Source organism: Bos indicus x Bos taurus, chromosome 3, assembly GCF_003369695.1.
Source record: "Bos indicus x Bos taurus breed Angus x Brahman F1 hybrid chromosome 3, Bos_hybrid_MaternalHap_v2.0, whole genome shotgun sequence".
Taxonomy (NCBI): Eukaryota; Metazoa; Chordata; class Mammalia; order Artiodactyla; family Bovidae; genus Bos; species Bos indicus x Bos taurus.
Genome location: NC_040078.1, coordinates 66,634,829 through 66,645,515, shown reverse-complemented (window position 1 = coordinate 66,645,515; position 10,687 = coordinate 66,634,829). Strand labels below are relative to the sequence as shown.

The 10,687-nt window shown below is 39.4% G+C and overlaps 1 pseudogene across 1 annotated transcript; it reads left to right on the top strand.

Annotated features, from left to right (window-relative positions):
• Nucleotides 1-789: 789 nt before the first annotated feature.
• On the top strand, nucleotides 790-1,223 carry LOC113889709 (annotated as a pseudogene). Its single transcript, XR_003510324.1, has one exon. The product of XR_003510324.1 is annotated as a 60S ribosomal protein L35a pseudogene (transcript).
• The last annotated feature ends 9,464 nt before the right edge of the window (nucleotides 1,224-10,687 follow it).

Sequence of the window (10,687 nt, the reverse complement as noted above, 5' to 3'; positions counted from 1 at the left end):
GGCTGGACAAAAAATTGTGCTTTTTATTTGAGGGAACAAATTTGGCAGAAAATCTCTTTTGATTTAGGTTTACTTTTTTTTCAGTGAAAGAACTATGCAGGACATTCATGCTGCAGCTCAAAACCCTCACGGTTACTAATTGTTATGAGGAAGCTGGCATCCGAAGGGCTTTGGGCAAAATGTCCTGACTCCATGGGCAGTAACCCACCAGGCTCCTCTGTCTATGGGATTCTCCAGGCAAGAACATTAGAGTGGATTGCCATTCCCTTCTTCAGGGAATCTTCCTGCCCAGCGATTAAACCTGGGCCTCTTGAGCCACTGGGAAAGCCTCATCTGCAGTCAGTCATATAGAAATTGTTGAGATAAGGTAAAAAATAGTATTTCACTTTGGGCTTGAGTAAAAAAGAGTGAGTTCTTTGTACAGGGTCATGCCATGTGCAGACATCTATTATGGTCAGTAAGGAAAAACTTTTCTCTTCCTCCTTTGGGCCCCCTTTTATCTGGAATCCCCCTCTCTCCCTGCCTTGTCTAGATAGGATCATGCTGCCCCAGGGACTATCCTCTTAGTCTGCTCTGGTATGGATGGTTTGTTGAATAGGATGGAGGGAAGAGAAAAGTGCCCTGGATCTTTCAGGCAGGGAATCTACCTTTTAATGTTAGGAGCTCAGTATTGTTTGTTGGTTTTTGAGGGCCCAGTTTCTGGCACCCATCAGCCAGGATTTCACCTCTGGCTCTGCAGTTAATAATTGTGTGACTTATTTCAGCTTCCTCATCTATAAAAAGAAATATAATAATACCTGCTCTTTCAGCCATCTTGGACCTTGTGAAGGCCTGCTGGGAACGGGACTTCTAAAACGACAAATATGTCTGGAAGGCTGTGGTCCAAGGCCATCTTTGCTGGCTATAAACGGGGTCTACGGAACCAAAGGGAACACACTGCTTTCCTGAAAATTGAAGGTGTATATGCTGGAGGTGAAACTGAATTCTGTTTAGGCAAGACATGTGCTTATGTGTACAAAGCAAAGAACAACACAGTAACTCCTGGTGGAAAACCTAACAAAACCAGAGTAATTTGGGGAAAGATAACTCGAGCTCATGGAAACAGTGGCATGGTTCGTGCCAAATTCCGAAGCAACCTTCCTGCTAAGGCCATTGGACACAGAATTCGTGTGATGCTGTACCCTTCGAGAATTTAAACTTCTTGAAAATAAATAAAAGTGTGGGTTTGTAAAAAAAAAAGAAGAAATATAACAATACCTAATCTTCAGGTTTGCTGTGATGATTAAATGTGTATGTAAATGGGAAGCAGGAAGGGAAAAAAGATTTTTTCTACCACATTTAGACATTTAAGCAGAAGAATATTTTGTTTGCCTCTGTTTCCTGGTTGGTGTTTTATTGCAGATTTCAGTTCAGTCCAGTTCAGTCGCTCAGTTGTGTCCGACTCTTTGCGACCCCATGGAATGCAGCATGCTGGGCCTCTTTGTCCATCACCAACTCCCAGAGTTTACTCAAACTCATGTCCATTGAATCAGTGATGCCATCCAACCCTCTCATCCTCTGTCATCCCCTTCTCCTCCTGCCGTCATCTTTTCCCAGCATTTCAGATTAGTTGAATTTATTTAATTCCTTCAGTCTTCGGGGTAGTGGGACTAGGAGAACAATACCTAGTAGAAGGAGTCATCCGCTTGGGCTTTAGATGGAGAAGTTGGACTGTTGAAGTCTGCACTCCAGGTGGATCCATCTTAGTCCAGAGAAATTGGAGACTGTTAGGAAATGGACTTTGAAGTACTCTTCATTTTATTGTGGAAGGTCTGCCGCCTTACATGCACTGGGCTAAGTCCTGCAGCTACACTAGTGAACAAGACAGTCAAGTAGGGAGACAGACAGGAACACATACATAAAACGTAAACAAGATAACTTCACATGGTATAAATACTTTGAAGACTGTAACACCAAATTCCTACTTTAGTTAGAGGGGTCAGAGAAAGCCTTTTCACTCTTGAGCTGGGTGCTGAATATAAAGATCTGGGGCAAAACCTTGCAGGTACATGAATAGCAAATACAGATAAATTCCCATAGGTGTAGGACTGGTTATCTGTTTTCTCTTGAGTGAGTTTGGGCAGTGTGACTTTCAAGGAATTCATCCATTTTATTTATAGGCATGGAGTTTTTATAAAATAATATTCTTTTATTATTCTTTTCCTAGGTGTAGATTTATCTAATGATATGCTCCCTTCCATTCCTGATATTTTATAATTTGTGTCTTCTCTCTTCTTTTCTTGATCAGTCTGGCTAGGAGTTTACAAATGTTACTGATCTTTTCTAAGAATCAGCTTTTTGTTTTATTTAGCTTTTTCTATTGCTTTTCTATCTTATTGCTTTTCTTTCCTTATAGATTTCTGCTGTTATCCTTATTTTTTCTATCTTTCTGCTTGGTTTTACTATGCTCATCTTTTCTAGTTTCTAAAGTCAGAAACTTAGATAACTGATTTGAGAATTTTCTTCCTTTCTAACATAAAGATTTAATGCTCTATGGTGTTAGAAAGTGGTCCAGTTTCATTCTTTTACAAGTGGTTGACCAGATTTCCCAGCACCACTTGTTAAAGAGATTGTCTTTAATCCATTGTATATTCTTGCCTCCTTTGTCGAAGATAAGGTGTCCATATGTGCGTGGATTTATCTCTGGGCTTTCTATTTTATTCCATTGATCAATATTTCTGTCTTTGTGCCAGTACCATACCAGTCCAGGTTCGATGCATGATGCTGGATGCTTGGGGCTGGTGCACTGGGACGGCCCAGAGGGATGGTATGGGGAGGGAGGAGGGAGGAGGGTTCGGGATGGGGAACACATGTATACCTGTGGTGGATTCATTTTGATATTTGGCAAAACTAATACAATTATGTAAAGTTTAAAAATAAAATAAAATTAGAGAGAAAAAATTAAAAAAAAAATAAATAAATAAAACTTTCCCCAGGGGGAAAAAAAAAAAAAAAGATTTAATGCTCTAAATTTCCTTCTAAGTATTGTTTAAGCTGCAACCTTCAAATTTTGATATGCTGTATTTTCATTTTCACTCAATTCAAAAGTTTTCATGGAGAGCCAGACATTTGGAAATGAGCATTCTGACTCTCGCTAGGCCTTTATTGTGGAGGCTTGAGTCACTTGCAGGCTCCTGCATCCTTTCCCAATCTTTCTGTCAGGATGATGGGGATAAGGCTCTTGGCAGGGTTTCATGCCTTTTTTCCATCTCACTATTGTTTCTGTCAACCTCCCATGGTGTCCCTTCTCTTCTCCTGACCTCTTACATTGGCTTGCTCTCAGTCTTTGATTCTCTTCTTTATCCATAGTCACCCTTAGAGATGTCTTCCAGTCTTATGGTTTAAATACCATTAACAAGGCAAGAAGACTCTTGAGAGTCCCTTGGACTGCAAGGAGATCCAACCAGTCCATTCTAAAGGAGATCAGTCCTGGGATTTCTTTGGAAGGAATGATGCTAAAGCTGAAACTCCAGTACTTTGGGCACCTCATGCGAAGAGGTGACTCATTGGAAAAGACTGATGCTGGGAGGGATTGGGGGCAGGAGGAGAAGGGGACGACAGAGGATGAGATGGCTGGATGGCATCACCGACGGACGTGAGTTTGAGTGAACTCTGGGAGTTGGTGATGGACAGAGAGGCCCGGCGTGCTGCGATTCATGGGGTCGCAAAGAGTCGGACAAGACTGAGCGACTGAACTGAACTGAACTGAACTGAAGGCAATAATGTCCACATTTATATCTCCAGGTCAGATCTCTCATGCAGTTTATGTCTAAAAGTGAACTCCTGCTGTTCCTTTATAAATTTGTTCTAACTTCTTTCTTTTTATTTGATGACCACTTTCATTCTTCTAGTTGGCCAGACTAAAAACCTTGGAGGCAAACAACTTCTCTCTCATACTTTACATCCAACCCATGAGCAATTGTGTTGGTTCTACTTTCAAAATATATTCAAAATCTGATCCCTATTAACCACCTATGTTGCTACCATTCTGATACAAAACACCATCCTCTTCTATTTGGGTCACTGTGGTAGCCTCCAAACTAGTCTTTCTGTGTCTATATTAGCCATTATACAGCCTATTCTCAATACAGTAGTCAGAGTGAGCCTTCCAAAATTGAAATCAATTTTTAACTGATTAAAAACTGATTTCAGTTCTCTGTTCAAAACCCATTGAAGGGTCCCTTCAATGCTTACTTCAAATGCAAAGACTTCTAATGCTTACAGGGTCTTGCTTCATCCGACCCTTGTGTCTTCTCTGACTTCATCATCTACTGCTCTCCCCTCTGTGAGCTCCTCTGCTGTCCTACTGGCCTCCTTGCTCTGCCTCTGACTTGCCAGTTATCCTTCCTCAGCGTCTTTGCTCAAGTTGTGTCCTGTGTCTGGAATGCTTTTCTCTATCTTAAAAAAAAATGATGTATGGCTAATTTATAATGTGTTAATTTCTGCTGTATGGCAAAGTGATTCAGGTATACATCTACATACATTCTCTTTCATATCCTTTTCCATTATGGTTTATTATAGGATATTGAATATAGTTCCCTGTGCTATACAGTAAGACCTTGTTGTCTATCCATTATACATACAATAGCTTGTATCCACTAACCCAAACTCCCAGTTCTTCCTCCCCCAACTCCCTTTCCAACAACAAGTCTATTCTCTATGTCTGTGAATCTATTTGTGCTTTGCCGGTAAGTTCGTTTGTGCCATATTTTAGATTGCACATACAAGTGGTGTAATATACTATTTGTCTTTCTCTGTCTGACTTAATTCACTTAGTGTGATAGTCTCTAGGTCCATCCATTTTGCTGCAAATGGCTGAGCAGTATTCCATTGTATATATGTATCACATCTTCTTCATCCATTCCTTTGTTGATGGATATTTAGGTTGTTTCCATGTTTTGCCTATTGTGAATAGTATTGCTGTGAATATTGGGGTGCATGTATCTTTAAATTATACTTTAGTTATATGTCCAGGAGTGGGATTGCTGGATCATATGGTAATTATGTTTTCAGTGTTTTGAGGAAACTCCAAACTGTCTTACATAGTGGCTGCACCAACTTACATTTTCACCAAGAATGTAGGAAGATTTCCTTTTCTCTGTATCTTTTTTTTTTTAACAGTCAAAATTTTATGTATTTATGCATTGAACTTTAGGTTTCTAGAGGCAAGTACATTCATTCAGTAAATATTTACTGATTGCCTATGATTTTACTAGGCATTAGTGGAGAAATTTGAGAATATAAAAATGACAGTTATATTCTCTGCTCTTAAGACATTTACAACTGAGTTGGAGACACATAAATGCATACAAATACATTTTATTGCTATATAACAACTATGCTAATTCGCTTCTTTGCAACCCCATGGACTGTAGCCTTCCAGGCTCCTCTGTCCATGGGATTCTTCAGGCAACAATATTGGAGTGGGTTGCCATTTCCTTCTCCCTTTTCTCTGTATCTTTTCCAGCATTTATTTGTAGACTTTTTAATCATGGTCATTCTGACAGATGTGAAGTGGTAGCTCATTGTAGTTTTGATTTGCATGGAATGATTTTCCCTTTGATATCAGCCTGTTTCACTCCTACACCACCTCCTTCAAGGCTTTGCTCAACTCTCTCACCTTCTCAATGAGGCCTATTCTGATCACTCTATTTAATACTGCAACCTGCTTCCAAACTCTACCACTGGCATTTCCATTCCCTTTATTCTGCTCTACTTTTTCTTCATAATGCCATAAATCATGTAATTAACCATTTAATTTGCTGTAGTAGTATATTTATTGTTTCTGATCTGTCTTTCTGTACTAGAATTAAAACTTCAAACCGATAGGACTTTGTCTGCTATTTCATTTATAGCCTTAGAGTCTTGAGTGCTTGGTGCATAAGAGGTACTGAATAAATATATATGGAACGAATATATGATTCACTCATTGAGGCTGAGCATATCACCTATCTAATTGAATCAGGATCTCTTAGCAAGAAACAATAGAGAGTAGCTGTTGGATGGTCAGTTAACAATATCTGACTTGGATTCTAAGATGCTCAACTACACAATTGGGAAATTGGATTACGGACCATGTGCAGAGTTATTTGAGCTTTTATCCAAATCTGATACTCAAATTAAATAGGAGCTACATTTTATTTCCTGAAATTATTTTAATTTTAACAAGAATATGAAATTCTTTATGGATTAACAAGAATATGAAATTCTGTATGTATGTATGAACCAGTGGTAGTATTGAAATGTTTTTAGTTTTACAGAGATGCCATGGTATCAGCGATGGAAGGATGGAGGTATAAGTAAGTATAAAGACACATGGTTCCTGGCACATAGGGAACACTCAATAAACATCTGCTAAAATTTTCCTAGGGCTATTTTCTTTTTTTGGCCACACTCTGTGGCATGTGGGATCTTAGGTCCCCGATCAGGAATTGAACCTGGACTCCCTGCCTTGGAAGGGACCAGGTGGCTCAGCGTAAAGAATCCACCTGCAATGCAAGAGACGCAGGAGGTGTGGGTTTGATTCCTGGGTCAGGAAGATCACCCAGAGGAGGGCATGGTAACCCACTCCAGTGTTCTTGCTGGGAAAATCCAATGGACAGAGGAGCCTGGTGAGCTATGGTCTATGTTGTTGCAAAGAGTCAGACATAACTTAGTGACTTAATGCATGCCCCTGCATTGCAAGGTGGAGTTTAACACTGGGCCACCAGGGAAGTCCTTCCTAAGGCTATTCTTATCTGTACAAGTAATCAGAGAAATATGTGATAGAGTATATTGACTATATCATAGTATCTTACTGTTGGAATGGGCTGGAATGATGTACTTCCTTTTTATTTATTTATTTTTGGCTGTGCTGGGTCTATTTTGAACTGTGGTATTGGAGAAGACTCTTGAGAGTCTCTTAGATGGCAAGGAGATCAAACCAGTCAATTATAAAGGAAATCAATCCTGAATATTAATTGGAAGGACTGATGCTGAAGCTGAAACTCTGATACTTTGGCCACCTGATATGAAGAACTGACTCATTGGAAAAGACTCTGATGCTGGGAAAGGTTGAAGGCAGGAGAAGAAGGGGACAACAGAAGATGAGATGGTTGAATGGCATCATTAACTCGATGGACATGAGTTTGAGCAAGCTGTGGGGATTGGTGATGGACAGGGAAGCCTGGCGTGCTGCAGTCCATGGGGTTGCAAAGTGTCAGACACAACTGAGCTACTGAACTGAACTGTGCTGGATCTTTGTCACTGTGTGCGGGCTTTCTCTAGTTGCGGTGAGTGTGGGCTTCTCTCTAGCTGTAGTGCATGGGCTTCTCATTGAAGTAGTTTCTCTTGTTGCAGAGCACAGGCTTTAGGTCTCACGGGCTCAGTAGTTGCAGAGCATGGCCTAAGTAGTTTTGCTGTATGGACTTAGTTGCCCCATGATGTGTTAAGTCTTCCTGGGCCAGGGATCAAACCCTTATCCCTTGCATTGGCAGGTGGATTCTTAACCAATGGACCACCAGCAAAGTCCTGAACCTCATCTTTAGTGTTCTTCACAGGTTAGCCAAAATGAATTGAGCACAAAAAATGAGCACAGGTGAACTAAAATCTGCTTTCCTCTAAATTTTACTCCTTGGCACTCCAGAACAAATCTATACACTTTAATACATGAGAGCCTGTCAAATATTTGAAGGCAGCTACCGTGTCTTCTCTTCTGCAGAGTAAACACCCTCAGTTTCTTATCTATCTGCTTCAAGATTCTTCATCATGCTGGGCACCCTGTTTTGGATGAAATGCAACTTCACTATATAGTTTTAAAATGTTAGTGCCAAAGTGGCTCATAGTGCTGCTAATCAAGTCTGATAAAATGAAGTGCGGAGAAACTTTTAACTAAGTATGATGTTGAACAAACATTCATTCAAATCCAGTTAAAATAAATAAATTTATATTAAAAAAACAAATACAAATAATACAAATGTATTAGTATGAACAACTGGTTGCAAATGACAAAAGCTACAGCTCAGATCAACAAAAGGTCGGCCAAAATGACGAAATACATAAATAAATGAAGTAAGCAAATAAGCAAGCAAGCTGTCAAGCAAGTAAGAAAGTGATGGAGGATCGACGAACGTCTAAAAAGTCAAAGGTAGGTCCAACTCTAAGTAGAGCTGGAGATCCAGGGGCTCAAATATCATCTGAACTCTGTCTTCATTGCTTAATTCTGTTTTCTTTTGTGTTTTCTTCACACCCAGGCAGATTCTCTTCAGTCATTTCTTCTTAGAAGCTCCAAGTTTACATCTGACTGAATTAGCAACTCTACTCGATGCTAAGGACAGAATTCTGGAGAAAAACCAACTTTTAATGAAAGAGAAAGACACTTTGATGATCTTCCAGATTATAAATTCTGTCATAAAGGAAATGATTTCAGAGTAGTGTGACTTGCTGTGACTGGCTCTATATTGGCTTTTGGTGACAGCTGTTTTCTTTTGAATGAACTCATATGCATCCACTTTGTGTCTTTCAGAATTCTTCCTGGAACTGATGTCAAACTCATGATGTGAAAGTTGTAGAATCTATCCCTTACATATTTGGGAAATTAAGATATCATTTCCCATGCTGTACACCAAAACTAATACATTTTAAATCAGCTATATTTCAATAAAAAGATATGATTTCCCTTTTATCTTTTGATCCCTTTCTAGTTCACACTGATTCTTTAGAGATCTATAGTAGTTCCATAAACATGTATCAAATACCACTTAATGGAACTTTTCTCATTCATATTTGCAAGTTTTTGGATTCTGAGGAATTTATTTAGGCTAGTACTCTTGCCTGGAAAATCCCATGGGTGGAGGAGCCTGGTAGGCTTTAGTCCATGGGGTCGCGAAGAGTCGGACATGACTGAGCAACTTCACTTTCATTTTTCACTTTCATGCATTGGAGAAGGAAATGGCAACCCACTCCAGTGTTCTTGCCTGGAGAATCCCAGGGACGGGGGAGCCTGGTGGGCTGCCGTCTATGGGGTTGCACAGAGTCGGACACGACTGAAGCGACTTAGCAGCAGCAGCAGCAGCAGCAGACACCTTTATATTAAACATTTAAATCCTACCTGTTGTAATCTGCCCACTTGCCTTGACCATCTAGGTTTCCATCAAAGACGTTTTTAGCTTGGATTTTTGGCTTTAAGAAACAGAGAGTCAACCAGTTTTTAGTTTGGATTTTTGGCTTTAAGAAACAGTCAACCAGGTTAACTCTAGATTATGGAGAAAGCTTTATTATAAGATTACATGTAGCTGTGAGGAACAAAGCAGGCTCATAAGAACAGAAAGGTGGATTTCAGGGAGTGGTGTCTGTGAGCAGGTCCTAGGCAGCAGAAATTTGTGAGTCTTCTGGATAGTATCAGATCAGCTTTTGACTCAGTCAATTGTGACTGTGATCTGTGGCTCACTGTTTGCCTTGATCTTTACTCCACACCTAAAAACATATAACTGGCATACAATAAACTATACTATACTTTTCAAAGGCATACAATTTAATGGCTTTTGACATAGTGTACCTGTGAAATCATTACCACAATCAAGACAGTGAACGTATCTATCAGCCCCCAAAGTTTCCTCATGTTCTTTTTTCTTTAAAAAATATTTATTTATTTTTATTGAGGTATATTTTCTTTACAATATTGTGTTACTTTCTGCTGTACAATGAAGTGAGTCAACTGTATGTATACATATATCCTCTGCCTATTGGATCTTCTTTCCACTTCTCCCTGCCAATCCCACCCTCTAGGTCACCACAGAGCACTAAACGGAGCTCCCCGCAGCTTCCCACTAGCCATTTCCTCGTGTCCTCTATTATTATTATTATCCTCATGTTCTTTTGTAATCTCTCCCTCCTTATCCTTTCTGTCTGCCTCCTCCCTCTTGCTTCCCCTTCTCTCTGTCACAAGAGATTGGTTTGTATTTTCTAGATTTTTATATAACTAGAATCATAGTGTATATATATATATATATATGTATACTGTACACTGTTGTTAACTATAGTCACTATGCTCTGCATTACATCTCCAGACTTATTCATCTTATAACTGGAAATTTGTACCTTTTGACTAATTTCACTCATTTCCTCCATGTTTTGGCTATTGTAAATAATGCCACAGTGAGCATGGGGATGCAGATGTCTCTTCAGGACAGTGATTTTACTTCTTTGTATATATAATCAGAAGTGGAATCACTGGATCATATGGTAATTCTCCTTTTAATTTTTGAGGAAATTCCATACTGTTTTTCATAGTGGCTGCACCAATTCACATTCCAATTTGTGCATTCCCAATAATGCACCAAGTGTTCCTTTTTCTCCACATCCTCACCAGGATTTGTTATCTCTTATGTTTTTGATGCTAGCTACCCTAACAGGTATGAGGTGATCTTCTCATTTTAGTTTTGACTTGCATTTCCCTAATGATTAGTGATATTTGGCACATTTTCATGTACCTGTTGACCATTTGAATATCTCTTTTGGAAAAATGTCAAGTAGATTCTTTGTTCATTAAAATTTTTGTTTTTTAATTGGAGTATAATTGCTTTAGAATATTGTGCTGGTTTCTGCCATACATCAACATGAATCAACCTCAGGTATACATATATCTCCTCCCTCTTGAACCTTACTCACA